A 27,123-nucleotide genomic window follows, 5' to 3' on the forward strand; every position below is an offset into this window, starting at 1 on the left:
CAAAGTAATCAATTCCCTTTAGAACTTTGCTGATATTATTTGTATATTGAAACGACTTATTTTTGTATTTCTAATAGAATATGTATAACTATTAGATATTTTTGTTTTGTAAATGCTTTCTTGAAATGAATTAACGTAGACGCCGCACTGTTTTTGTTGTGAATTAATAGAGCAATACGAAATGATTATAAAAGTGTAAGCTCTTCGTTTTATCAATATTGTTATCATTAGCTTTAACTGTATAGTGTAATATCATTGTGTGCTTTTTTCCTGTCCCGTAAAGTACGATCAACCACATGAAAATAATACTACTGTCTCTTTTCGAACACTTGACTTTAAAATCCACAAATAAACTCTTCTTCTTGCTAAAATTTTATTTTCTTATTTCTAATTATGGTTTTGTTTAACGTAGCACTTCATGTCTCCCGTAGTAGTAGAAACTAGGTACCAAACATTAGTTAGTAGTTGTCCACTATTCTCTCGTATTTTTCTGCCTGCTGCAACCATTTCATTGCAATTATTGTCCTAAACACTATTGCCTACAATTTTCTTGGTTTCCCTCCTGAAATATTTCCTACACAACTTCGTAGCAAAGCTTCGCAGTAATGGACTTTACTATAATTTAGTCTGCTTATTTTCGAACTCCATACTGAGGATACAAATATTGAAAAATTATAACATGATTTAACTTTAATTTCCCAAATGTAGAAAATTACTTTCTTTTCTTTAAGAAAAACAAATATTAATTATGTTCATATTTAACAACAAAATACTGTAAGTTATAAAGAAAACTAACTTTGTATCTTAAATTTTTCTCAAGTCCTTGCACGTTCTTTGAGTACGAACTATTCATTATCTTCAATTGCGCACAATACTGCAAATTGGACAGGTTGTCAACCAGTATTGGAAACAGACAGTATCCCCATGGATAACTAAAGAAATTCTAAATTTAATGGCTAAACGCGATTCCTCTTATAGACAACACACGAAATCTCGTAAAGATAATCCAGTCCAGGCTGACGACAGTTTTAAAAAATATAAAATCTTACGAAATAGATATACACATTTATTTAGGAAAGCCAAAATTAAATTTAAATCGAACCTAGCGAACAGTACTGGTAACTCGAAAATTTTGTGGAAAAAGTTAAATATATTAGGGATCAAGAGCAGTAGGAAAGAAAATATGGTTAACAATAAATTTACTGCAGATGATCTTAATAACAAATATTGTGACATTAAGTTTTTAAAAAATACAGATTCCAAAATTACATATGATGATAGTCCAGAATGTACAGAAAACGTTTTTTCCTTTGAATATGTGAGTCCTCTAACAGTCATGAAAGTCATGAATAGAATAAAATCAAATGCTACTGAAGCTGACCAAATTACTATAAATTTATATTTTAAAATTGCTTTTATACTAAATTCCATCACTAATATTTTCAATCGTTCTCTTATGAGCTGCACTTTTCCATCTGCTTGGAAAAGAGCCAAGTCCTTGCTTTCCCCAAAACAAGTAATATCCCAAGTATTAATGCTTTTCGGCCAGTTAGTATTTTATCTCCTCATTTAAAGGCATTAGAATACACTGTTAGTGATCAAATTCGAACCCATCTAATGAAATACAATTTCTTTGGTCCGTTTCAATCACGCTTCAGAAACTACCACGTTACTGCTACAGCTGTTATTTATGTCACTGACGACATTAGAATAGCAATGCATAGAAAGCAAGTAACTGTTCTTGCTCTACTTGGCGAAGAAATTTAACTTCTCCAATGGTGTTGTGAAATGGCCCAAAAATTATCTATAGGGACGGAAGCAATTTGTAACCGCAACCGATACTTCTTCTGCATTGCTCAATCTCACTCACGACGTCCCTCAAGGAGGTGACCTTCCCTCTCTTATTCTGTCTGTACATTAACGACCTTTCTTGTGTCTTACAATACTGTAAGTTTCACCTATACGCATGTAATTTTCAAAAATATATCTGAGGTCAATCGGGAAACTTTGATAGCACAATTGAACAAATGACTGACAATTTGCACCACGTTACTTGTGGTCAAATGAAGTACATTTGCGTCTCCTCTAAACGACTTATACAAATGCACCGTACGAATGCATCAACAGTAGAGATAAATGGAACCCACATTAACGCTGTATGTTAGAAAGCGTTCTGGTCTTTGCATTCACTCACTAGACTAAAGGAAATTCTACCCACTGAAACAATACTACTACTTTTAAAATCTCTAATATTCCCTCACTTTGAATATTGTGATGTAGTTTTGTCAGACTTAAATGAAGAATTAGGGTACCGTTTGCAATGCATCCAAAATGCCTTTATACGGTTTGCTTATAATCTCAAAAGATCAAATCATTTAAAACCACAATACAGAAAGCTGGGCCTTTTGAAATTTGCAGATGGACGTGGTTTTCACTCGACTCACACTACAATTTAAGACTTTGTGCTTTTAACAACCGTCCTACTTATTTCAGCGTTGCAACCACTAAATGCTCACCACGATCCCAATACATTATCAGCTGTAAATGCACTCCTTTCTCTTCCCCTACATTCGCAAAATTCTACTCGAATGCGTTCTTTGCATCCACTATCCGTGAGTGGAATGCTCTTCCATCCAACACAAGACAATCTCAGTCAATCAACTTATTTAAGAAATCGGTTGAGCAAATCGTCCATAAGTCTACTAATATCGGAAAAAAAAATTTTTTACACTTTCTACTTTTTATTTCTTTTGTTCACTAAATGTATGTGACTACATTATGTGGTTATTTGTAGTAATATAAGTAATCTATGTGTGCATGTGATATGAAGCGTGCACGTGCGTGTGTGTGTGTGTGTGTGTGCGTGTGTACGTATGATTGGGAGTGTTTTATATATTTATACATATTATATTATTCTTATTATTGTATAATAATCATACTGTATTGCATGATCAAATGGGAGACAAGCCATGATTAGCCTTCACATTGCCACGTAAAATAATACTAAAATAAATAAATAAATATTAGAAGTTGTAATATATTAGTCAATAAGTGACTTTTAATTATAATATCGATCATTTGCCCCTAAATTGGATAAAAAAATATCCCTTTTCTCATAAAATTAATTATCAATTAATAATAAACATTTTCTTTTTCAGGATTCCCATTCTGGGGCTAAACCAAAAGGAACAATTCAGTGTAAAATCAGGATAAAGATAAATTATGTTTCTGATAACATAGGGAAACTATAAATGTACTTATATTCGACTCTAACTATATTACTGTGTAGAAATAGATGACTCATAAATAAAGAACCATTATTTAACAGAGTACGATTATTTTTATTTTGTATGCAAAACATAGAGAATCACATAATAATACTTGTGGTACCTGGTCACAAATGCTGAATGTTTGAGAAAGTCATTCTGACTTCTGTTAACAAAAGCAATTCCTTAGTTTTCTGAATATTAGCAAGGAAACGTGTGTCTACTTTTTAATTTAATGCCAATGACACCGTATGTATGATTTGAGCAGAATCTGATGTAGTCAAACGGAAAATTATTTCGGTGATCAATCTGGAGTTGAAAGCTACTCTATCTTTTTTTAATCTCCGTATCATTCAATTCCTTTTAAGTAATCACAATGCACTTTTATCACTTGGGGAAACTTTGCTTCAGATCATCATAAGCTTTTCACTGACACTCAACAATTTTCTTACCTCGTGCAGGAAGTGGTAATTAACTGTCTATTCCGAGAAAACGCAAGCGCTTGTTTCCCTTCCACCTAAATGTAAAACTATGTACGCAGATTTCTTATTGATATTCACGTATCAGTTGAGCTGCATTTGCTTTGACAAATTGCTTCTGCTAAATCCCTTGATGTAGTATTCAATCCCAATCTTACTTGAAACTTGAATTTCAGAAACTGGTTCTAAGAGTGTCAAGTAGATTAAATCTTTTATGCCGCCCTGCGGACATGACTTAGGGCGTGAGTGCGGATCTTAATAAGAGATACTTAGTTTGTCTCCAACCTTTCTTCATTCTTGGTCAAATTGCTTGCTACCACGCTTCTCCTAAACTCTACGAAAACCCAGCAGTTAATAAACGCCATGCTGGTTGAATAGTATATCGGATTTGTTTACCATATCCAAATTACATTTCCTATGAACACATAGACTTTGCAACCATTTTCGATGATGTTGCTACACTCTGGACAAGATACATTCATTCCCGCATTACAAATGTTCATCTATCCTATTACGCCACCTTAAGAGTTGATGCCCTTGCACATACTCCGTCTTACTATCAACACTACCCGTTCAACATAATCACTACTCTATGCTCAGACAACAAATCTGGACTTCACAGCTAGAGCCATATTTGACATGTACGTTTTCATTATCGCGTACCTCATATTTTTATATTTTAGCACCTGGTCTTCATTCATCACTAATATTGGGCTATCATTACGTAAGAGATCGACTTGTCTACTTCAATAAGGACAAGAGCAAACGACAGCTACATTATCCTGATATATTGTCGTCCCGAGCACATGTTCCGTACAGTAAGGATTTTTCTATTCCCTTAACTACAATTCAAAGGCATTCGGCGAAACGAAACCTGATTTAGGTCAGTTCTAAAGAATCTTTATTCGAGAAAAATAGTAAGAAATATCATTTACTGAATCAAAAAGAACTATATGATCTTATTAGATATCTACAATTACCAAAGATTCTAGATCTACTTGAGATCTATTAGAGATTTACAAGATCCTTCTAGTCTTCCTGAAATTGCCTCAGCCCATATAAGCACTACTATCGCTCGTCGCGCTAGGACCAAACTTTACAGATTTGACGATGAATTTCTGTCATTCTGGTAGTGAAGAGTTAAATTATAGATCTTGTATCACAGTCGTCGGGCTGCTCGATTTTCTTATTTTATTCTTTCAAACCACAGAAGTCTAACTATGTCGACGTTATTAAATATAACGAATATTGATATTCATACAAAAAGAAAAAAAACGGCGACAGCACGATTTTATGATCATGAACCCTTGCGCTTTACTTAGTCCTTGTCAAATGGATTTTTGGAAAAAAGTTGTTTTCTTTTGTCTAAATAGTTGATTTTTGTTTATGTTATTTGCATACAGGAATTGTTAAACTTAAAAGTTGTTCCGAAGTTTTCAATCATTTATTTCTGCAATATTTTCTGAAGTCAGTACTCGCGATAATATAGAACAGTCATTTACAGCTGATTTTTCTGTGACGTCAGAATTCGCTGTTCGGAATTTCAATAAATTAATTATACAGAAAGATGAACGAGAAGGAAGCAAACCTCTTTCTGGGAGAAGGCTGTGGTGAGAGGGCAATGGGACATAGTCGATCGTTTAGCATATGTACTACTTGTAAAAGCATGACATACAAAACTTCCACCTCCTCGTTTACTCTCCTTATTTGTTGTGGTTGTACAAGTACACTCTTAAGTAAAACATCAAATAATTTGAACAAATTTGAAATGACTTAAACAGTAATTGCATTTGAAGCGTTACTCTTTAGCAACCCAAATATTAACTTCATTGCAACAAAATAACTTAAATATTGGCAAGTACATCTTGTAACTGTCGTTTTATTTGTAACCTTAGTTTACTTTTCGTTACCTTCTATGATTCAAATATACTTGGAGTACTTATAAAGTCCACGATATTATAAAGAAATTGCACCACAGTTATGCGCTCTTAGATTGTATATATACTTTTCGCATATACCTTATTTGTCACCTTAAAATAACATACATCCAACTATAACAATATAGTTCTTCGTTCTATATTTTCTACATTACCATAGCCACCAAATAAATAAGTTGTCATAGCAACGACAAGAAAAATCTCAATATAATGTATAATATTTAAATTATTTCTTTATGTAATTTCTTCTTCTTCTTCTTGATAGCTTGTTCCTTTTTAAATAGCTCCTTTTCCCCTAGATAAAAATAATACTTAAAAGTACATAAGAAATATACATTTTCGTTGTATATTTATATATAGATGAACATATTAAATACAAATCTTATTTTGTAAAAATAAAGTAAATATACAGTTAGAAATATATATTTGTCAATACAAGATTTAAAAAAAACAGTTCTTGAAAACTGGCAATATCAGATTTCCTTTACCCTGTTTTATATATTTGAAGCCTAAAAGTCCAAATGTATTATTTTTCGGTACCAATATGTTATATCCATAGGCAAAAATGGTAATAGAAGGTGATGCGGAGCCAACTGACATATTTCAAAGTTGAATATTGAGTAGGTGCAATAGCTTAGAGTGGTTCCAACTGGCGAATGGAAAGTGGGTGGCATGCCATTTCGTAAGAACACGCCAACAATTACAAAGAACCTTTAGCGTAATATCAGGTAACAATGAAGTGTCTGTGCAATCGTTGCACTTTAATGACAGACTTCGTTTCGTAATGAGTACGAACACAGAAAACACATTTTTCATCACTTGAACAATGTTCATGGTGACTGTTATCTAATTCCTACAAAATTGCATTCTATTCCCTCCCAATCTCTCACACGTAAGCCACTCTAAGATATCGTGCTGCACAATATTCAACTTTCAAATGTGTCAGTCCTCTCCGCAAAAGCTTGTATATAGAGACAAACAATTTGTTTATTCATAGTCAAAATAAAGTTCTTATTTTCTTCACCCATTCTTCCTTTGATACCGAAGGGAAACAAATTTCTACCAGATCAGTTCCACTTTCAATATTAACCCATATAGAGCACAAATATAAAATTACGTTTTTATATAGATTTAGTGCCACAAGAGTAGAATTTACTTTTATATTGTTCGAGTATTGAAATTGTAAGTGCTAGAAAACTACATCCATTTCATCTTCCTTTACGCAGTACTCGTAGAGTAGGAACTCCCATTTTGATTCGATACTCATAGAGACTCCTAGACTCCATCTTGTTTTTAATCCAAGAATTGAAACCGAAAGCGGTAGACTTAACTCCTTTTCTCTTATAATAATTCTAGTTAGAATAGTTATAATTCAAAGAAAAATAAACACAGAAATGTCTTCTATATACTAATACATTGGTCCAAGTGCAAATTAACCATCTATTGAACATGGCGTCACGGAAATCTGTTATTTCAATTTTAATATATTCCACTACATTAAACATGGCAAAGAAGCTATTATTTTTATCCTTTTATAAATATGAATTTCCTGTGTATCAACATGCATTTATTGAAACCAAAAATGACAGAATTAACTCTTTTAATATTGATGTCCATGGTGGAGTATTGTTCAATTGCTAGAATATTTCTCCGGTCCAATTCATCGTCTGAAAAATGCATTTAACACTCAACTATGCTAGTGGGGTCTAATAGACCTTACACTATTTTAGAGCTTGTATTGATGAGATTGTTTGGTAGATTTTGCAAGATTTTCTCGTACCTTTCTTACGTGTACCGGTAATGCTTTACTTAAGAATGCAATTGGCAGAAGGAGACCAAGAACTTGTTTCAAAACCCAAGTAATTTAGAGACCCTACCTCAGGCCTGTAGCCAGCCCAAAAATGTAGAGGGGGGCGATCCAATCATATTTTAGTTGATCGCCGCATATCAGTTCATTTGCAAGACTATCGTGAAAATTTTAGGGGAGCAGCGAAAATTTAGGGGGATCCCGCTCCGTAGAAGCCCCTGGATACGGGCCGGGCTTTCCCTAGAACCCCTCGTTATCTTTACCATAATGAATAATAATATATAACCCTCATTGTTCATTAGCAACCATTGATATATATCTTGTACTAGGCTGCGAGTTACTTGCATTGTACATATTTTACCAGGTCCATTACCACCCAACAATTAATAATACATAATTCGTACACAATTTGAACTCTTCCACAGGCACATTTCTCCCATAGGGCAGACGCTGGTAACTAAAACGCAAGCCATCATCTTCCTTCATTCGAAAAAAAAACTCTTTTGCACCTGTTGCAGCCCTGTCAACTTCGTATCGACCAGATTCATCTTCAGCCTAAAAACACCGTCACTTATTTAGGCATAGTTGTCGACAAACCTCTTTAGTGGAGGGCCCAACTCAAGTCGACCTGAACCATAGCCTACAATTGCCTTAAACTTTTACATTTCTTCACTACTACAACCTGGGGGATGAATACGTGCACACGCTTGAACACATACAAAAAAGTTTCTTCTCTAGGTTCCCACCTTTGAATTTACCGCATGGATTGAAACCCTTCGCTTATTTTATACCAAACTTTAATGATTTTACAGCATGGATTGCAACTCTTCGCTCATTTTATACAAAACATTAATGATTTTACTGCAGGGATTGCAACTCTTCACTCATTTTATACAAAACTTTAATATCTTGATCGTCACGCCCTCCGCCTAGCTTTCTGTATCTGTTTTAACAGCTCAACCCGGGAACTCTATGTCCGCGTCCTATTTCCCCACAACCTCTATCTTGAAAACTTACGCCTCCGCTACATTTCTTCTAGCTGCCAAATTCATCATCCCGTGTTTCCAGACACGATATATCACTTTGCTTCACGTCATTCACACGTGTTTAAGTCCACAGAATGTCCACAGATTAGATACCATCTTCGACCTTGTAGAGTGTTGAAACTGAAGGTGACAGACTTAATGGATATTGTTCTCAATATAGAATCAACATTGCTTGGAAAGATATGAGATAACGATTTAATTTTTACATGTAGGATCGTATATGATGGTGGTAATAGTAATATTAACACGAGATTATCATTATCATTACTAGGCAATGTAGTATAATGAATTACTATTATTGAAATTTCCACTACACAACAAGCGAAATGAATTTTATAGTAATGGAATTTCAGTTTTTTTCTTTTTTTTTTTTTTTTTTTTTTTTGCATTGTGTACAATGATGCGTGAGTAAGAGCAAGTCACTGTGATCTGGGATTGAAGAAATCAGCATACCAGCTTTAGTAATAGGTAGGCAGATCGTGCTACCTCTATACTGAATTATCGTCGTGTTTCAAAGTCATCGAATAGTAGGACAAACGTGACCAGACGTTTGAAACACTCTATTAGAATTGTAGTTCTTGTCTACAATTCCAGTCCTACGAAATTTAGATAATTTATTCTTCGTGCTTTCGAACGTGGCCGCATGGAAGGCTGCAAAGTCAAGTGAAATATTTTGAGAAATAGATACTAGGATAAGTAATACTTTTCCCGTGGTCTTCCACTGATGTACACGATAACAGAAAGAGCCTCTACACAGCACATGCTCCTAAAAACGAAACGAATAGATCGTGAAGAAATTAGTTCGTGCCCTCATACATTGCTGGACTCTGAAAGCCAAACAATCAGAGCTAACATGGTCAATCTCTGAGAGGCAAGAAAAGGAACAAAGGTAGATCTTTGTTGCTGCGCTCCTCTCTGGCTATCATTTCATGTCTCTGTTCTAAATTCATATTTTCTTGGTTTTGCTCAACTTGTGCACTTATCGAGGCTCTAGTGATCCGGCTACTTAACCTTTTCGTTTGAAATATAGTCCACCTTCTCAAATATCCTTACCCTTTATAGCCAGGTTGCTTTCACTTACCTAAAATAAAAAACAAAGGTAATTAGACATGACTTTCCCAACATCCCTCGTATTTCAGCAGTCCACAAAGAATACAATAATTGTACCAAAAGGGACTTGGATTTTGACATCCCTCTCATTTGTTAGTGGGAAGTAAACCATGGCAATTGTCTGTTAATTCATTTGACGGTGCTTGGTGACAGTTTGAGCGTGGGATTTATATTCTGGTAAGGGATTGATATATTTACAACGATAACATGTATTTGTTACTTTAAGTTTATTTAATATATTGTGAAAGAACGCTATTTTATCTGGCAATATCTACCAATTAGAAGAAGAAAAAATATTATAAAAATCATAAATAATCTTGATTTTTAAATGTTTAGTTTTTCTGCAACTAGAAGTAAATGTTTGTTTGTACTTCGGGATTCGGTTGTTATGGTAATAGTTTTCGTAACCAAGGTTTTTTATACACAATTGTCAATATATAATTCAGGAGGAAGCAATGTTATTCGAAAGTGTATGGAATTCCTGAGAAGTAATTGTCAATCATTGTAAAATATAGTGCTCCTAAATGATCAGTATATTGTCTAAAGTATATATTACGATAAATCTTTAAGTGATAGATATTCGAATTGTGGTGTGGTTGTTTATTACGAATTTCCCTGGTTGTGGTTTTCATTCATGGAAGTAGTTGGGCACTTTGGCTCAGTTGTAGAGCATTTACCTGTGATGCGATATTTCCGGGTTCAATCCCTCGCCAAATAAATTTGTCGTGCACACAATCGTGTCCGTGTATATTCTCGTGGTATTCGCACTTTAGTATTCCATCAATTCTTACATCATTTTTCACTTGCCTTAATTATCATCTTCCTTACCCTAAAGTTCAAACCCTGCTCCCGCCAAGTGAACTATCTGGTGGACAAACACCGTGTGCTTAGGTTTTCTGGGAGTTCTCCCATTTCCTCGCACTTTCTTCATTCCACCATTTCATTCATCTTTCATCATCACCGTCTCCTTTAGCCTAACCGCCATAAACGTGGGATGTGAAACTCAAAAATTTCATTTAATTTTTCCCTTTGCCTAAAAGGTACAATAGTGACACACTAAAGTAAAGATTCCCATTTCTTTCATGGGCGTGTGACTACTGTCTCATTCTTTCAAGATGACTTGCAAACTGTGTGGGGTATCAACTTAAATTAGAATAAAGTGATTACCCTTCCCACCAGGAAAACAGTGCATGGACTACCTGATATAAACATACCTTCTAGCTTGGCCTGTCAAATTTCTGAATCTAACTCTAATGAGTACGTAATGGACATTTATGGAGAAAATAATAATAGGAACCGGGGAGAACTCTACAATGATTTTTCAAGGAGACATCTAACAATCCGAATGACCGTGATAATACCATACACTATTTTCAAAATGAGCGTCTAACACAAACATACCTTGGTGAATTGCAGATGGTAGGAACAACTTTTGTATCTGACTTGCTTTTTCTGTAATTTATTTGTTACATAAAATAGACTAAAGCGTCCAATGATAATTTATGTCCCTCAATATATATATTGCTTCGTTGAATAATATATAATTCAAATAGTGTATTTCAAATGACGGTTACATTACAGGAAGTCATAGGCAAAACTGAAGACACACTCAATAATTCGAAATGTAAGCTGTCCCTTCCGAATGAAAATAATATATCAACGGCCAATATTATATTCATGTCTTTTGCATCGCACATATTTATAAGTTAATTATTTTGTTAATAAAAGGTTACTGTTATTGCCTGTATGTTAAAAAAGATATTACTACAACTAGAGTTTTGGATGAAGAAATGAAAATAACAAATGAAAAGACCAAAGGTCAAGTACTATATTACACAAAGATCGTGGTTCGGAATCTAAGCAGCTATCACTCGCATCGGTATTGAGGACTTTAACACAAATAATTACTGCAATTGTAAAATACAGGTGAATCACGTAAAAATATGAATCTCAGTATTCATGATTAATATTGCAGCGTGTTAGTTCATCCACCGGTTTGGGAATTTTTACGATAAGCGTGTACGTACATGTAAAATTGTAATTGTATTTTAAGGCAACAGCAATAAATATTATGTTTATATATAGAGGAAAATTAACCGTACAGATATTTCGATTACACACGACTGTCGTAACTCTTTCGTCTTCAAAACAAGTATGAAGTTTTTGGAGATTTTGGAACAAAAAAATCTGATAGTGGCCCATCCTTCACTTCTGTACAAAATTAACACTAGAAGGACGTAGCGGTCAATTTGACCGTTTTTTCTAACTTTTCCTATTGCTGTTCTCTAACCATTTTACTTAGAAATCCGAACGTCCCTGACGTTCTATCATTTATAGGGTAGACTATGTGTAAACATTTTGGAGACTCTCACGTCACTAGGGGGCGCTGTGTTGCAATACCCCCAGAAGACGAAGCGGTCATTTTGACTCCTTGCTTATACTGACAATGAAAACATATTTTATTTGCAATTAATGGTCTGTAATTTCGTTGCGATGGTAGTATGTGAAGTCATTGTTATTGGAATAACTTTTTTTTGGCGCGAGAGCATACAAGCACACATGACATATACAGTGGCGGATCCAGGATATGATCAAGGGAGGGACTGAACCATAGTTTGCAGTTTTATCCAGTGTAAAGCAGGATTAAAGCCCGTTTTATCCAGTGCATACCTTAGCGTCAAGGGGAGGCTAAAGCTCCTTTAGCCCCCCTTGTATCCACCCTTATATATACAGATATAATGTATGCTTTGTAGTTAGTACTATCCAAGCTCCCAGATATAACGAAAAGTTGATCACTAGATATCTCTGTTACCAACATTTCTGACATATTATACTTTCTAAGTATAAGGAATTACATATCACTGACATTTACAAAGGCAGTAGCTATATTATACTGACAGCTTATGAATGCAAGAGCAACAAGACTGTAGCTATTTTCAGTACTATACATAAGGCAATTCGTGTGTCAAGATAAGAAGAACTCTGAGACTCTACTTTATTACAACGAAACAAAATTTGGCGTTGATGTCGTTGACCAAATGCTTTGAAAAAGCTCTGTAAAATCACCCAGTAATGAGATGGCCGGTTCATGGGTTTTATAATGTAATGGATATAGCATGTCTGAATTCCTGGATTGTTTATAAGGAAGTAACGGAAATATATAAGAAGAAGACGATTTCTGAGACAGCTCGCAGAATGTTTGATTAAAGCTGAGCATGTACAGGACGAGAGTGACAGTTTCTTGGATGATGATGAGCAACAACAGTGCAAGATGAGAAAACAATGCCAAATTCTGCTATGGAATGGCAATAAAATTACGGATGTGTGCAATATAGTAAGAAGTGTATTTGTGGGAAGTGTGTAGGTGAAATCAGAAAGCAAGTGTTTTGTAAGAAGTGTGTTTCTCATTGAGTGTTCTCCCTCTCTCTCAATTTGAAAGAGAGACTGCGATAGAAAAGTAATTGAATTATGTGTAAACTGTTTCCGTATAAAACCAAAGCAACTTTCCATCACTACGAAATGCATTCTGTGCTGAATGAAAGTATATTAAAAGGACCCTGTGTAAGTTCTCGTCAAAAATAAAAGTTCTATTTGCCTCGCTTTTTTGCTGTATTCGTATAGATATAAAGGCAACTCTTTAGGAAAAAATATTTCGACGACACTGATAACGATTTCAAGAAGGTAGGGCCAAAATACTTCAAAAGTTTATAATGGAGTATATGGGAAACTACATGTTATATTCGGATTTTTGTAGGTACCGTCCACAACTCTGAGATCAATGATTTGCACATATAATGTCCATCAGAGTACGGGACAAATAATAGGTAGAAACGAAAGTGCTGTTATGTTTCTTTTGGCTGATACAGGGTGTTGAAATTGGGCACCATCCGGTAGTTTAATAGACTGTATGGGAGAGTATTTGGTGGCTGGAATTTGTATTACGTACCATCAGCGCCTCCGAAATGCACATCAATATGATGTGGTGTTCCTCCCGAAGGCAGGGCTGTGACCCGAAGGTCCCTGGGCAAGGTGAACCCACGATGGTTTGCCATTGCCTGCCATGAGATGATGACGTCCGAAGGATGGAACCGACAGTTGAACAAGGGATCCGAACTTCCTCTGATCCCACCGGGAATCTAACCTGAGATCCCTTGATTACAAGGGGAAGAGCTTTTCCATTCATTCACCGGGGACATATTCTGACAAATAAGACCATTGTCATATTATGATATACAGGAGAGTAAAGGGCAAATAATAGTTGAAAACGTCATTGTCATTATGTTCTGTTTGACCGATCCGGACGTTTGAGGTTGTGTATATGCAAACATTTGCTTCATATTCGTTATCTGTTTGTTGCGAGGCTGCCTCTATCGAGGGAAGTACAGTAGACTCGTCAGTGTGGAGGTGTTGATTTCTGTGGTAGCTTACTCGTCTTTAGTGACTGCAAGTAGGTGGTGATCGATTCGTTTGTTGTGCCTACTTCATTGTGCCTGCAAGAAGTTGCAATTCCTGCATGCTTTCGTCCAGTGACATTTGTTGTTCTGTTTCTCGCGACATTTATGCGAACTTTGTTGTTGTGTACTATTTGGTGTTATTTTCTGGTAGGTTTCGCCAGTGTGGAAACGTAATGCAAAAGCCATATTATTCATTTTAAAACAATTTGGTAACGTGTGTGACAAATGGCTTCCGGTGGAAACACTGATAAACATCGGCAATGTTCCGTGTGCGAACTATGGTTTAGAGGGCAAAGAAAGCGGCCGGTGTGTGGAAGTGAGTTCTTACAAGCGATTAGTTACATGCGTGGGAGCAAAGGTAAGTCGTTCCAGTGCTTCGGTCCGTCAACAGTACTATGTACAACATGCTACATAAAGGCAAGTTCTTATGTGAGAAGCGTGCAGAAACAACCAGAAATGGGTAGTCAGGGATCGGATCTCAACGTTGAAGATACATCAACTGTGCCTGTGCACATGAAGGTAAACCTCGCAGAAATTCCTGAAGAACAATTAGTAGTGTCCACGGGATTGAACAATGAACAGTTGACTGTGCTGTGCAGCTTCTGTGACACCTTACATAACAGCAGTGTTACAAGCGTTGAAACCAGACTGGGCATGTTGTTAATGAAACTCAGGCATGACCTTTCTAATGACTTTCTGGGAGCAATATTTGGATATCCATGCCACGGAAGTGTGTCAAATGCATTGAAATCAGTTAGACAGGCTTTGATAAGGCAGTTTGTACCGTCCGTATTGGGTTCAAAGCATTGTTCTCGTTCGTTTCTTCTGAGCAAGGTTCCAGCTTGGGCCCGCAAACTTTATGGGGTAGGGGATGACAAGCTGGTTTTAGGCTTTGACGGAACATACATTTACACCGAAAAATCGACGAACTACACTCTGCAAATTCGTCTGTATAGTGTGCAGAAAGGACGTCCTTTAGTGAAACCCATGATGATCGTTACACCCAGCGGGTACATTATTGACATTGTTGGTCCATATGTTGGTGTAAATAATGATGCTAGTATTACAAACTCTATGTTCGCCGACACAGCAAATGGTTTAAACCAGCTCTTACAACCAGGGGACTGCGTTTTGGTTGACAGGGGATTCCGAGATTCCATGACGGTGTTGGAGGAGGCAGGGATCATTGCGAAAATGCCATGTCTTTTAGAAAAGGGAAAGAAGCAGCATGACTGGCTGCCTGCAAACCAATCCCGTATTGTCACAAAGGGCAGGTGGTGTGTAGAAGCGAAAAATGGCCATCTCAAAATGAAGTACAAGATGTTCAGGGATAGGGTTCCAATTGCAGCTCTTCCAAACTTACGCGAGTATTTACTCATTGCAGGTGCCTTAGAGAATCAGTTTGCGCTTCCATTGACCAACGATGTACCAGAAAAGTCTGAAGAAAGTATTGAAATCTTATCACGTTCTCGTTTAACAAATGAACTACAAAAGAAACTACAGACATCCGGTGATATTGACAAACGCTCAGCACAGATTTGGAAACCGTGTGACGGATAGTCAATTACTGACTTCCCTCGATTGACAGAAGAAGACTTATTCAAAATCACGCTTGGAATTTATCAAATCCAAAATGCTCACGCATATGCAGCAGAGCACATGAAATCTGATGGTAGTTTTTCACTTTTCCATTTGCATATCACTCCACACATGCTGAGGTTTAAAATTCAATCTCGACATGTACAGAGTTTGCAGTACACACTTTTCATTGAATAAGATCCAGAAAAATCAGGAGCCGACGCTATTCTTGGATGGTACTACAAATGCCCCAGTGGAGCTCGTGTTCTTGGATGTTGCTCGCATGTGGCTTCCGTTCTTTGGTATCTTGGTGTTGCTCGTTATGAAACTGTTTATTTTCCAGCTTCGCACCTAAGTGGTATTTTTCTCGACACTAAGGACATACACGGTAATGAAGATGCAGGCATGACTTAACTTTGGTTATAAGGTGATCTGCGGCACATTTTGACCACTAATCGTGATGTCATTCACATCTAAGGACAATATTGTCCATTCCCATAGAATTTCACACTTTGTGACCTTTATGTTTCCGATGCCTTATTTGTGTGTCTGTGTATGTGTGTGTCGGTGTGTGAAACACACCCAAACTTTTTGTTTTCTGAGTATTTCCTAATATTAAATATCATAATATGAAAATGGTCTTATTTGTAAGAATGTGTCCCCGGTGGATGAATGGATAAGCTCTTCCCCTTGTAATCAAGGGATCTCAGGTTCGATTCCCGGTGGGAACAGAGGTAGTCCAGATCCCTTGTTCAACTGCGGCTCCATCCTTCGGACGTCATCATCTCATGGCAGGCAATGGCAAACCATCGTGGGTTCACCTTGCCCAGGGACCTTCGGGTCACAGCCCTGCCTTCGGGAGGAACACCACATCATCTTGATGTGCATTTCGGAGGCGCTGATGGTACGTAATACAATTTCCAGCCACCAAATACTCTCCCATACAGTCTATTAAACTACCGGATGGTGCCCAATTTCAACACCCTGTATCAGCCAAAGGAAACATAACAGCACTTTTGTTTCTACCTATTATTTGTCCCGTACTCTGATGCACATCATATGTGCAAATCATTGATCTCAGAGTTGTGGACGGTACCTACAAAAATCCGAATATAACATGTAGTTTCCCATATACTCCATTATAAATATTTGCCGTATTTTGGCCCTACCTTCTTGAAATCGTTATCAGTGTCGTCGAAATATTTTTTTTCTAAAGAGTTGCCTTTATATCTATACGAATACAGCAAAAAAGCGAGGCAAATAGAACTTTTATTTTCGACGAGAACTTACACAGGGTCCTTTATTTAAATATAGTTGTACTCTTATAGTTAAAGAAATAGTTTCTTGCAATGACTGTTATATTTTTGCAGAAAATACAGGACATTTTGGTAATCTAAAACATTTACCTCCAAATTCCCTTTGCAAAGTACCATTTTAAGTGATACTTCAAAACATAATCTAAAATAAATATAGAGCATTAAGATTTTTTTTTAAATTTATATACCTTATCGCAGAAATATATAACATATCTGTACATACTACATACTTATAGCACTGTAGTAAAAGCAAATTGTACTATACTATGTAGAAATTGTTATTTCTAGTTACTTATTATGAAATCATACACGAAGACGAAAAGGTTAGCGGAGGACCGTGGAGCATGGAAGCTTCTCAGCTGCGGCAAGTGACCTGCCAATAAAGGCAGAATACCTATGATGATGATTATGAAGTAATTACACCATTAAAAATAATTAATGGCAAATTAGAAATCAGATGTCTTAAAATAATACCACAGAAGATATCCAATAAATCCCCAATAACCCGCTTCCACCTTCAAATAATGTAGCGGTCAAATTGACCGCTAAGTCCTTAGTGGGGGTAAACTTTTCCAGTCCTTCTAGTGTTAAAAAGATGCAGTAAGGTACAAAGAAATCTTAGAGATATTTGTGTGTCAGTAGATGGTCATTTCCGCAGGCCAACCCTTTCTGCTACATATCTAGGAGTGGTATTTGATTCGAAACTCTCATGAAAACGTCATTTCCAAAACTGGCGTTGCAGGGAAAGTTTATACTAAATCTCCTATGCCTTCTCACTGGCACAACTTGGGGGCTAAATACAAAGATATTACTGAACACCTATAACGGATTTTTACGACCTATATTAACTTTTGGTCACATTGCTAGTCTCATGCCTCGAACACATTACACGAAAAGCTTGCAGTCCTGGAACTCCATGTTATTCGTCTTGCGTATCGCATTAAATTACCATATCCAAATTATCTTATGTGTGATTTTCCTTGCATCATCGATCTTCTCTCTACCCTTAGAACACGACATATACACTCTCGGATTACTACTTCTCATGTTTTATATCTCGATGCTTTACGAGTTGATGCCCATACCGATGCACCATACAGATTTCTACGCTCGTCGTTCAATATCCTGACAACGATACATATTCAAACAGCGAATCTAGACGAAGCAGAAAGAGATATCTTTGCCATTTAAATGATTGAGGAACATTTACCTCACAATCTACCATCTTAGCACTTGTTTTTCATTCATAATTAACATTGAGCTTCCATCCTCTCTACATCGGTCACAAGTCGCCACAAGACAGAAGATATAACCCTCATGTTTTTTAACTAACTTACCCATTGTGATTGTGGCGTGAACGCACTACATCTCATCTGTTCATGACCACTTTACATTTATTTACAGTTTCAGAATATATATTATTTTTCATACCCAGCACCTTAGTACCTTGAATGTATTCCTGCACTTATGTTTCGTTATTATTATTATTATTATTATTATTATTATTATTATTATTATTATTATTATTATTTCTCATCAAAATTAATGTCTTTTGTATTTTGTGTTAAATAATAATCTACTTATAGTCGCACTTAGGAGAACTGCAATCCTTTAAATTCAATTAACTTGTCTTAACATATGTGCCAAAGATAGGGCGTAAGCCTCTAATGGTTGGGAGTGAAACATCTCTTCAACAAACATTAACGCTCTAAAAATGATGAATAAAGATATCTATCTTATATCTTTACTCCTTCACCTAAAAACTAGGTATATATTGTAAATATGCATTCAATGTTATTAATCCGAGCTTTGCAGTTTGTATTTGACACATTTCTCTTATGGTGCAGACGCTGATTACTAAAATTTAACACGGTCAAAACAGTAATACTCCTACGCTTATCTGAACTCTGGCAACTTCCATGTCCATGTTGTCCACGTTCGTTTTCGGCACGAAAACACCGTTACTTATTTAGGCACAGTTCTGGACCTACAACTTAAATGGACTACAAATCTCAAATTCATCTGCATCAAAGTATAGACTCGTCTCAAACTCAGAAAGAAATAAGATAACGATTTCTTTTGCACAAGAAGTAGGATCGTGTTTTACACTACGCGAGGGAGTTAGGTTTTTCTATAACATTGTAATGTTTGAATTATTTGAACCAAAATAGTATTAGAATTCTTTTTTTACGTTGCATCACTGCTCAGAAGATGGGAGCTGAATACGAGCGCACTCTTAGCCACATACAAAATATTTCTCTATTCGGTTCCCAATTTTGGTTTTGTTGCACTGCTTGAATTGTCTCTGTTTCTTCGTTTTAAACCAGACCTCGTTCATTTTCTCCTCCTAGCTTCCCTTATCCGCCTTCTCAGCCCAACCCATGAACTCTATAACCGCATCCTATCTCTTTACTCTTCTAACTTGAAACCATACGCCTCTGGTGCATTTCCTGTCGTTCTCAAACTCATTATCTCATATTTGCGGACAGAATGTAGCAGTATGTTTTATATTCTTCAAATGTGCTTCCGTAAACACAATGTCTACATACTGTCTTCATTCTTATCCCAGTTTGCAATTGTGACAGATTTAATTAATTTTGTTTTCAATTGCTTGAAACGATATGAAGTAACAATTTGTTTTTTTTGCTACAAGAAGCAGCATAACGTTTCTTTACGCCACAGAAATTAGTGTGATTTTATAGCATGGTGTTTTCTTAATTAAAACCGGAAGTAGTAGTTGATTTCTGCTTTTCCGGTTTACGTATAGAGATTGGAGAGCACATGATATATAATCTTGGGGCGTTTAGTTGATTGTAGAAAGACATCTCTGACTATATATTATTGTTTCTATTCCATTTCAATCAACATTAAAAATCGTAAATGATTTATATCTGCCACTTTCGGCGTAATTATGCTATTAAAAGAAAAAATTTACATACCCAGAGAAACGATAAAGAAAACTTCTCCTGCCATCTCTTATCAGTTATGGTTAATGCTCTATGAATATTGAAACAGGTACTGGATTTCTCGCATTTCAGGTTCTAGCATACCGTATGAAGAGGAAACGTATTACTGACACGCAGCAAACTGTTTTATACCGTTTTACACACTATAGTACTCCGTTTTACACACTACAGTACCGTTTTATACACTATAGTACTCCATAGAAACATTAAAACCGTAATTGATTTCTATAGCTTGAGGTTTAAAATGAAATCTTAAAATTTTACGTCCCATGCTTATACTTGATGGGCTAAAGGAAATGTTGAGAAACGAATGAAAGGATGGGAAGAACAAGGTGGAATTAAACGGGAGAACCCCGAAAACACACGAATACGGTGTTTGACCAACCAACTTTAATATCTTAATTTACAAATTCGATTCCTAATCTTTGATTTGTACATCCTGCCTAAAATAGACGGCGATTCAATCAGTTCTTGAAATATTGCGTCAACTAATCTTCCAAACACACATTTTGGACCCTACAATATTACATGCACCAGACTAAACTCGTTGATGGGAAATTCATAAATATCCTGCTGCATAGGGGTACTAAAGACATTTGCAACAGTAATTCATATGTCGTTTCGAAACATCAGTTCAAAATCTCTACGGATGGAAGTGTTTAATATAGTACTAAAAGAGAAGAAAGTCTGTGCGTCCAAGGAAACTACACCAATGTATGTATAAAGCCAGGAACTACAAATGCCAATTGTGTGCCAATTGTAATGGACCTCAGCCAGCAATCTATATAGGATGTCCGATTTTTAAGTAATATTCAGAGGTCCTAATGCAACCTGAACAACAAGTAACACTTACCACAGATATTCAATTACAAGTGAAAGCATCTACCACTATCGAATTGCAAAATCCTTAATCTATCGTCGAAGCAACAGTCACAGCCACCGAACTAGATACCTGAAAGACAACAAGCTCCAGAAAATCACCACAAACATCATAAAACGCGGCCAACTCCAGGAATTCAGGACCCGCACGTTCCACCGATATAAGATCAATATTAGAGTCTCCAAAAGTCATTATTCTCAAGAATCTGGTGCCACATATACATAAGGGGATAGAAAGGTTTGCAGGTGCAGATGTTGCAAACACCCTGGAAGAACAGTTCCAACCGAACATCATCTATCGGACCCGTACGTCATCCAACACGTGAGACCGACATTGGCAGACATGTTTGGTACCCCTCCTGAACATGAAATAAATTTAGTTAAGCCAAAAGAGGTTTAACAATATATTAAGAAGTTAACAACCTAAAACGCCGCTGGCATCGACAACATAAGACCAGAATTACTCATAAAAAAGCGCAAAAAAGTTGATTGTTTAATTATCTTTTTTGTTCAACTCAATACTCACAGACAGTTACTTTCAAAAGTTTGGAGGGAAGCATGTGTCATCACAATATCGAAACCGGGCAAAAAACTAACTTTGCCAACGAACTACAGGCCAGTAAGTCTACTTTCACATATAAGTAAACTATTTAAGTTTGTGCTTCTCACAAGACTGAAACACTATACTGAAGCTTACTCTGATACCCACAAATCAATTTGGTTTCGCTAACAACACAGCATCAGAGCACTATTAATAATAATAGTAGATTACATCAAAACAGCTTTCAATCGACGGAAATATGTACTGGTAGTTTACCTCGATATATTAAAGGCCTTTGATCGGGTGTGGTTGCCAGGACAATTGTATAAACTACTACAACATAGTATCTCTGATCCTTATATAGGAAACTACTAAATTCGTACTTTAGAAACCGTCATTTTTGTTTGAAATAAAATGAAATGAAATCTTTAAGTTTTACGTCCCATGATTATGAAAGCTAGGCTAAAGAAGACAAAGATTATGAGAAGGCAATGAAATGGTGGAACGAAGAAAGTGAGACGAAACGAGATAACCCCGAGAAAGCCCCCGCACACCGTGTTTATCCACCACGTTTAGGTTTAAATATAATCTCGATTAACAAATTTGATTAATAACGTTTGATTTAGTATATTCTTGCTAAAAGTGAAGGTTTTCTTGAAATGTTGTTCCTCCCCATCTTACAAACACTTATTTTAGCCCCAAAACTATCCAGATACACGAGGAAAATCCACAAATTGGAAATCCGCAAATGTCCTCTTCTACACAAGCCCCGAAAACATTTGTAACGGCACCCCATATAATATTTCCGAAATCTTCTTTTCTATTACTAAATGGATAGAGGTGCTTAATAAAGGGCTAAGGGAGTAGAAAGTCCCTATTCTTGAGATCGTATATCCATATGCAGAAAACCACTTCCTTTTCTTACTAATTTTTCTCGCATATACTGTATGTCGACAATCAGACGGACGGTGGAGACGTCTTGAACTTGTTGGACTTGCAATTAAAACTATAGTTCTGAAATTAATACAACGTTTAAACTAAAGTGAAAGGTCGGTCCACCGCAGTAAATTATATTTCACACATTTCTAAATGTGAACCCTGTTATTCCGCAGTTGGTACAAAAACGTTTGTTTACAGAATATGAAAAAAATTGTGATAAGCTTTTCGGTTGACTTTGTTCGAAGAAAATGAAATTCCAAGAACAAAGCACACTTTGTGGATTGTTTTGAAGAGTGTGTAAAAGTTTCTATATGCGTGTGATATTGTTAAGAGTAATGATCCTCACTAGTAACAATTAAATCCATTTGGTTTTAGCATTGTTTTGTAAGGGTGAACATTAAGAACCAAAAACTTCCGTTAGCTCATAATTGAATACTGTGAATAATAGCTAATATCGTACACTGATTCTCAAAGTGGGGTCCGCAGGACCTAGCCAGGGGGACCACGATGCCTAAAAATTGTAATATATTGTTATAAAATGGAATTCACAGCTATTATGCATGAAGTATTTTCAAGATTAAGAAACTGTAGCTGTTGGCAGTACGAGTACAAAGGAATAACTATTCATCATTTCCAGTACTCAATGGTTTCGTTCACTCTCCAATTGACAAACTCTTTGCTGAAATGAACAAAACACTTGTAGGACACTTGAGAGCATTAGCTGTAAGATTTCGAGAATATTTCCCTGTCTCGCAACCTGGTAATGGTTGGAGTGAAAACTCATTCACTAATGTAGAAATGTGTGAGATACAAGGTATGAATCTCTCTAACACAGATCAAAAACTGATATAGCAACTATCCTCGTATACTTCATACAAAAAGCGCTTTCAAAAGAAATGGAATTTGTAGCTTTAGGTCCTGTGTGTGCGTTATGAAGCATTGTCTAAAAGGGCATTGCAACAATTTATGCTTCTCCCTACCACTTACTTATGTGAGCACTCCTTTTCCTTAAAAAAAAAAGAAGAGTAAAACATATATTTTCAGTGTTGAAAGCTAATGTATTTTCAATTGAAATTTCGTTCATTAAAAAGCAATCATGCATCTTTAGAATAAATTACTTGTGGCATTATTTTTGTTGATCTTTTTCTTGTCAGTGGTAATTTTAATTAGTATATTTTTTAACACCATGTGAAAATTCAGATAGCATTGCAATTGGGTCCACAGATCATTTTCCGAGTGGACAGAGGGACCGCGTTATCGGAAAGTTTGAGAACAAGTGGACACTATAGCAAAATTCATTTTTATCAATCTAAAACTAATGCCTATCATAGACGTCATTGTACATAGCCTACGGTAGTAATAAAATGATCATCATCATTTTCTTAATCATCTTCAACATTTATCCAAAACGCAAACATCTAACAGAGTGCATTGGTGGCTACGTGATTAAATTTCTCTCTGGAGCACATGTTATTCGGATCCCACATTGAGATGTAGCTTCATGTCTCATGTAACCTCAAAGCGGAAATGCATGGGAAATCGCAATCCACTACGTCCGACGGTAATATATCAAAATATTCTCCAAGGAGTACACCCCTCATTCAAGTTATGAATTCGAGAGATCGCAGCATTTACAGTATTGAGGTAACAATCCCAACAACAATGGATTTAGAAAGAATCTTAGAGAAGAAAAAGGAAAAACAATAATCTTTCAGGAGAAAGCTATTAGTTGAAGAAGATAGGAATTAATTTATCAGGACGTGTTAAAATGTATCATCTATTGTGGAAGTAGGCTATTAAACTATATATAGCCCATTAATATATATTTGATTATTTAGAGTAACCCAAAGACTGGAATGAATAAATTCAATAAATTATCTAGATTAGGGTGGAGCGTGTTGCACTTTTGTTGGAAATTCGATTACAGCCTGTGCGTAAAGTTTTTTAAGTGTTTGCCTATGCAACACGCACAACACCAAAATCAGAAAAGCTACTTGTGGTCGTTTTTAGAGTTACGTGATGGCTATAATACAATTATTTTATTAAAACAAGCTTGTGGCAATGCCAGCAAATAATTTTACAGTGATTACTAGTCAACGTTCAGCCATATTAACTCATTTCTTGGAATTAATGTGCAGATTTTGTTTGGAATTCCACGTTAACGATGATTATAGGCACATACCTTGATATAACACGATTTCCTTTGTGCAACTCTTCGCTTATTTTGCTCTATACGCAAAATAACCAAGAACTCACCACGGGGAGATGGTTGTACATCGAGTTGCACCCACTCGCCCACCCAGTACGCATACGTTGACATTTGACCTTAGGTCACGTAGTTCTTCTTGGACTCAAAACGGGGCATTCTTGTTCTAGTTTGGCTCTAACATAGATATCTCTTGCCTTCTGTCCGCACTTTCTCGACGCTGCCTCGGACACCAGCTTCACTGTGCGTTCCACAGCTTGACTATGGGAAGGGAATGTTGTTATTAGAGTAGCTGAATTTCCGATGTTTTCTTCAAGCTGCTGATCCGTTATGTTTCATGTGATTGGTGGCTCTGTTCGACATTTAGGCCAATTAATAATGTCGTAGTAATTTTTAGCTGTAAAGTTTAATTTCTGAACAATGAAGTCACGTGGGCGACTTGATACTGGAGTCTTCTGGCTGGAGCACTTTTTTATCCTTCTCCAGCCTAACGTTCGAATATGAGGATTTTCATCTGCTGCCAAACTTATCATCAGGTTTTCATGATGAGCGTAGTATCCGTTTGATTGTAGAACAAATGAACTATGTGTTGTAGATTTCTGGCAGAAAACGTGATAGTTTAAGTATGCTAAACAGATGCTTGGCGCCCATTTTGCACGGAGGATTTCGCCGTATTGAAAACCAGACGGGAGCGTATACTTTAAACAATGTACTGGCAAAATAGACACATACTTGAACTAGGTTTATCCGTACTGATGTAGTGTCGAAGCATAATACATGCCAACGTAAGCTATCGTGAAAGTGATAATGGTCCTGGTTATCTGTTTGCTAGATCGGTAGTACACATTCCTGTAGCAACAGCCTTAGAAATTTCAAAGAGATAATTCTGGTCACTGCTCAAATCTTCAGGGTTTTACATTTCTGACACCCATTCAACGAGAATGGGTGTAAAGGAGACGTTCGGCGAACGTTCACAATACTTTAACTTCTTTCAGATGGGGTACGGAAGAAGCGTTGGTTCCGGTCGTCCCATCATCCAATTTGGTAACGAGGTGTCGAAATGGCAACTCGTTGATATAGAAAAGGCAAATAAAATGTTGCAGTTCCTTTCCTAGGGATCTTTGTATCTGACTTCTCACGCCGTTATCCAAATCTGTTTTCGTGGCTTCACCATCGCCGCCGACTGCCTCAAGGCTTGACACGTCGTACTGGTTCTTCTCTAAAAGCGCAAATATGGAGTCGGTAATATCCTTGCCAGTGCCTGACTTAGGTGTGGCATGACCCAAGTATTCTGAACCGGGTTCCGATAGAACCGTGATATGCTTTTCTGTAATTTCTCGTCTTCGTAGTTTCCCGTTAATTTTTTCTTGCATAAGAGTTGCCTCAGTTTTTCCGTCGAAGTAGGTACTTGCAATCACCTGGACTAGGTGAGCCTTTTCCTCCTGGATCTTCTCACACAGTTTATCTTCTCCTCTTCGTACCTTTGGCCTGTCAACAACAAGATGTTTGTCCTCTGGCGTTATGTAACTCGCATCCTGAAGTCCGGCAGAAGCGATCAAACCAATTTATGCTTCTAAACGCTGCCTCAGCTGTATTTTGAAGACAGATGCACTTTAGGCTATGTTTCCTTCCTTTTCGCGCCTCGAAGTCAGATCTCGACGTGATTCCCAATTCAACAGCTTAGCTGGATTCCCCTGACGACGGAATTATGTTTGAGCTGTGCATATGCCTAATCCCACTAGTTGATGGACTTTCTTCAACACTTCCAGCGTCTTTCTTGGTTGTCTGCCTCTTAAATCTGATCACTTTACGGGAGAACATCTAGGACAGAGATTTATTGTTCGAATGTCAATGTTACCAATGCTCAGTTTCCTTGATGCTCTCTGGTCCAAAAGAAACTTGAATTCTCGTTTTAAAATCTTGCGTGTCCTTTCACAGTTGCAATGTCCTTCGGCGGTTTTGCATTTAGAATACGCAATATCAAAAAGAGACTTTTCCGCGTGTGCAACAAAACATGCACGAAGTGTTGCTTCTTGTCCTTGTCGACTGAAATGTTTTTCCTTGGTGCGACACTTATTACAAAATGTTTTCAGCATGCCAAAAACTCTCTTTTCTGAAACAACAGGAATGCTTGCTTTACTCCAAATATGTACAACTCTTTGAACAATAAGTTTACAAATGCCAGTCACTGGTAATTTAGTTACAATTTCGTCACCATTTAAAACACCTCGAAACCAATGATCATGTCCCATAACGTCAGCGTTCGTGGGTAACTGCACTTCACTCATTTCACTTGGAGTGGTAAATAAGCTTCGTTTCACACATTCTCGCGTTGGTATGCTATGAGGCTTTTTCTTCAACTTGGTTTCCTTGCTTTCGAACTTGAAAACCAAAGTATACAAAATGTCTCTGAATCGTATCCCACTAACAAGACTGTAACTTTAGGTACAATGCACAAACTCTCTGTCTTAACAGAAACGGTAGCGAACAAAAACCGTTAAAGCTTAAGATGAAAGAAATTGCCCTATTGGATTGGTTGGCCAATGTACGCAATATTTATGCCACAGCCGAACTTCGAGCGAGAATATTCTAGAAACGT

At 36.6% G+C, this 27,123-nt stretch overlaps 1 long non-coding RNA gene across 3 annotated transcripts in view; it reads left to right on the forward strand.

Annotated features, from left to right (window-relative positions):
- Positions 1-27,123, forward strand: part of LOC145691651 (uncharacterized) — a 113,200-nt gene that overhangs the window by 56,493 nt on the left and 29,584 nt on the right. For 2 of the 3 annotated variants that reach the window (XR_014132464.1, XR_014132463.1), the window contains exon 3: positions 3,159-3,324. The exons of the other annotated variant lie outside the window; for it this stretch is intronic. This is a non-coding gene — a long non-coding RNA (uncharacterized LOC145691651). Of the gene's footprint in view, positions 1-3,158; positions 3,325-27,123 lie in introns of those variants that run through there. 3 annotated transcript variants of the gene reach the window in all.

Source organism: Thermobia domestica, chromosome 8 (genome assembly GCF_964235325.1).
Source record: "Thermobia domestica chromosome 8, izTheDome1.hap1.1, whole genome shotgun sequence".
Taxonomy (NCBI): domain Eukaryota; kingdom Metazoa; phylum Arthropoda; class Insecta; order Zygentoma; family Lepismatidae; genus Thermobia; species Thermobia domestica.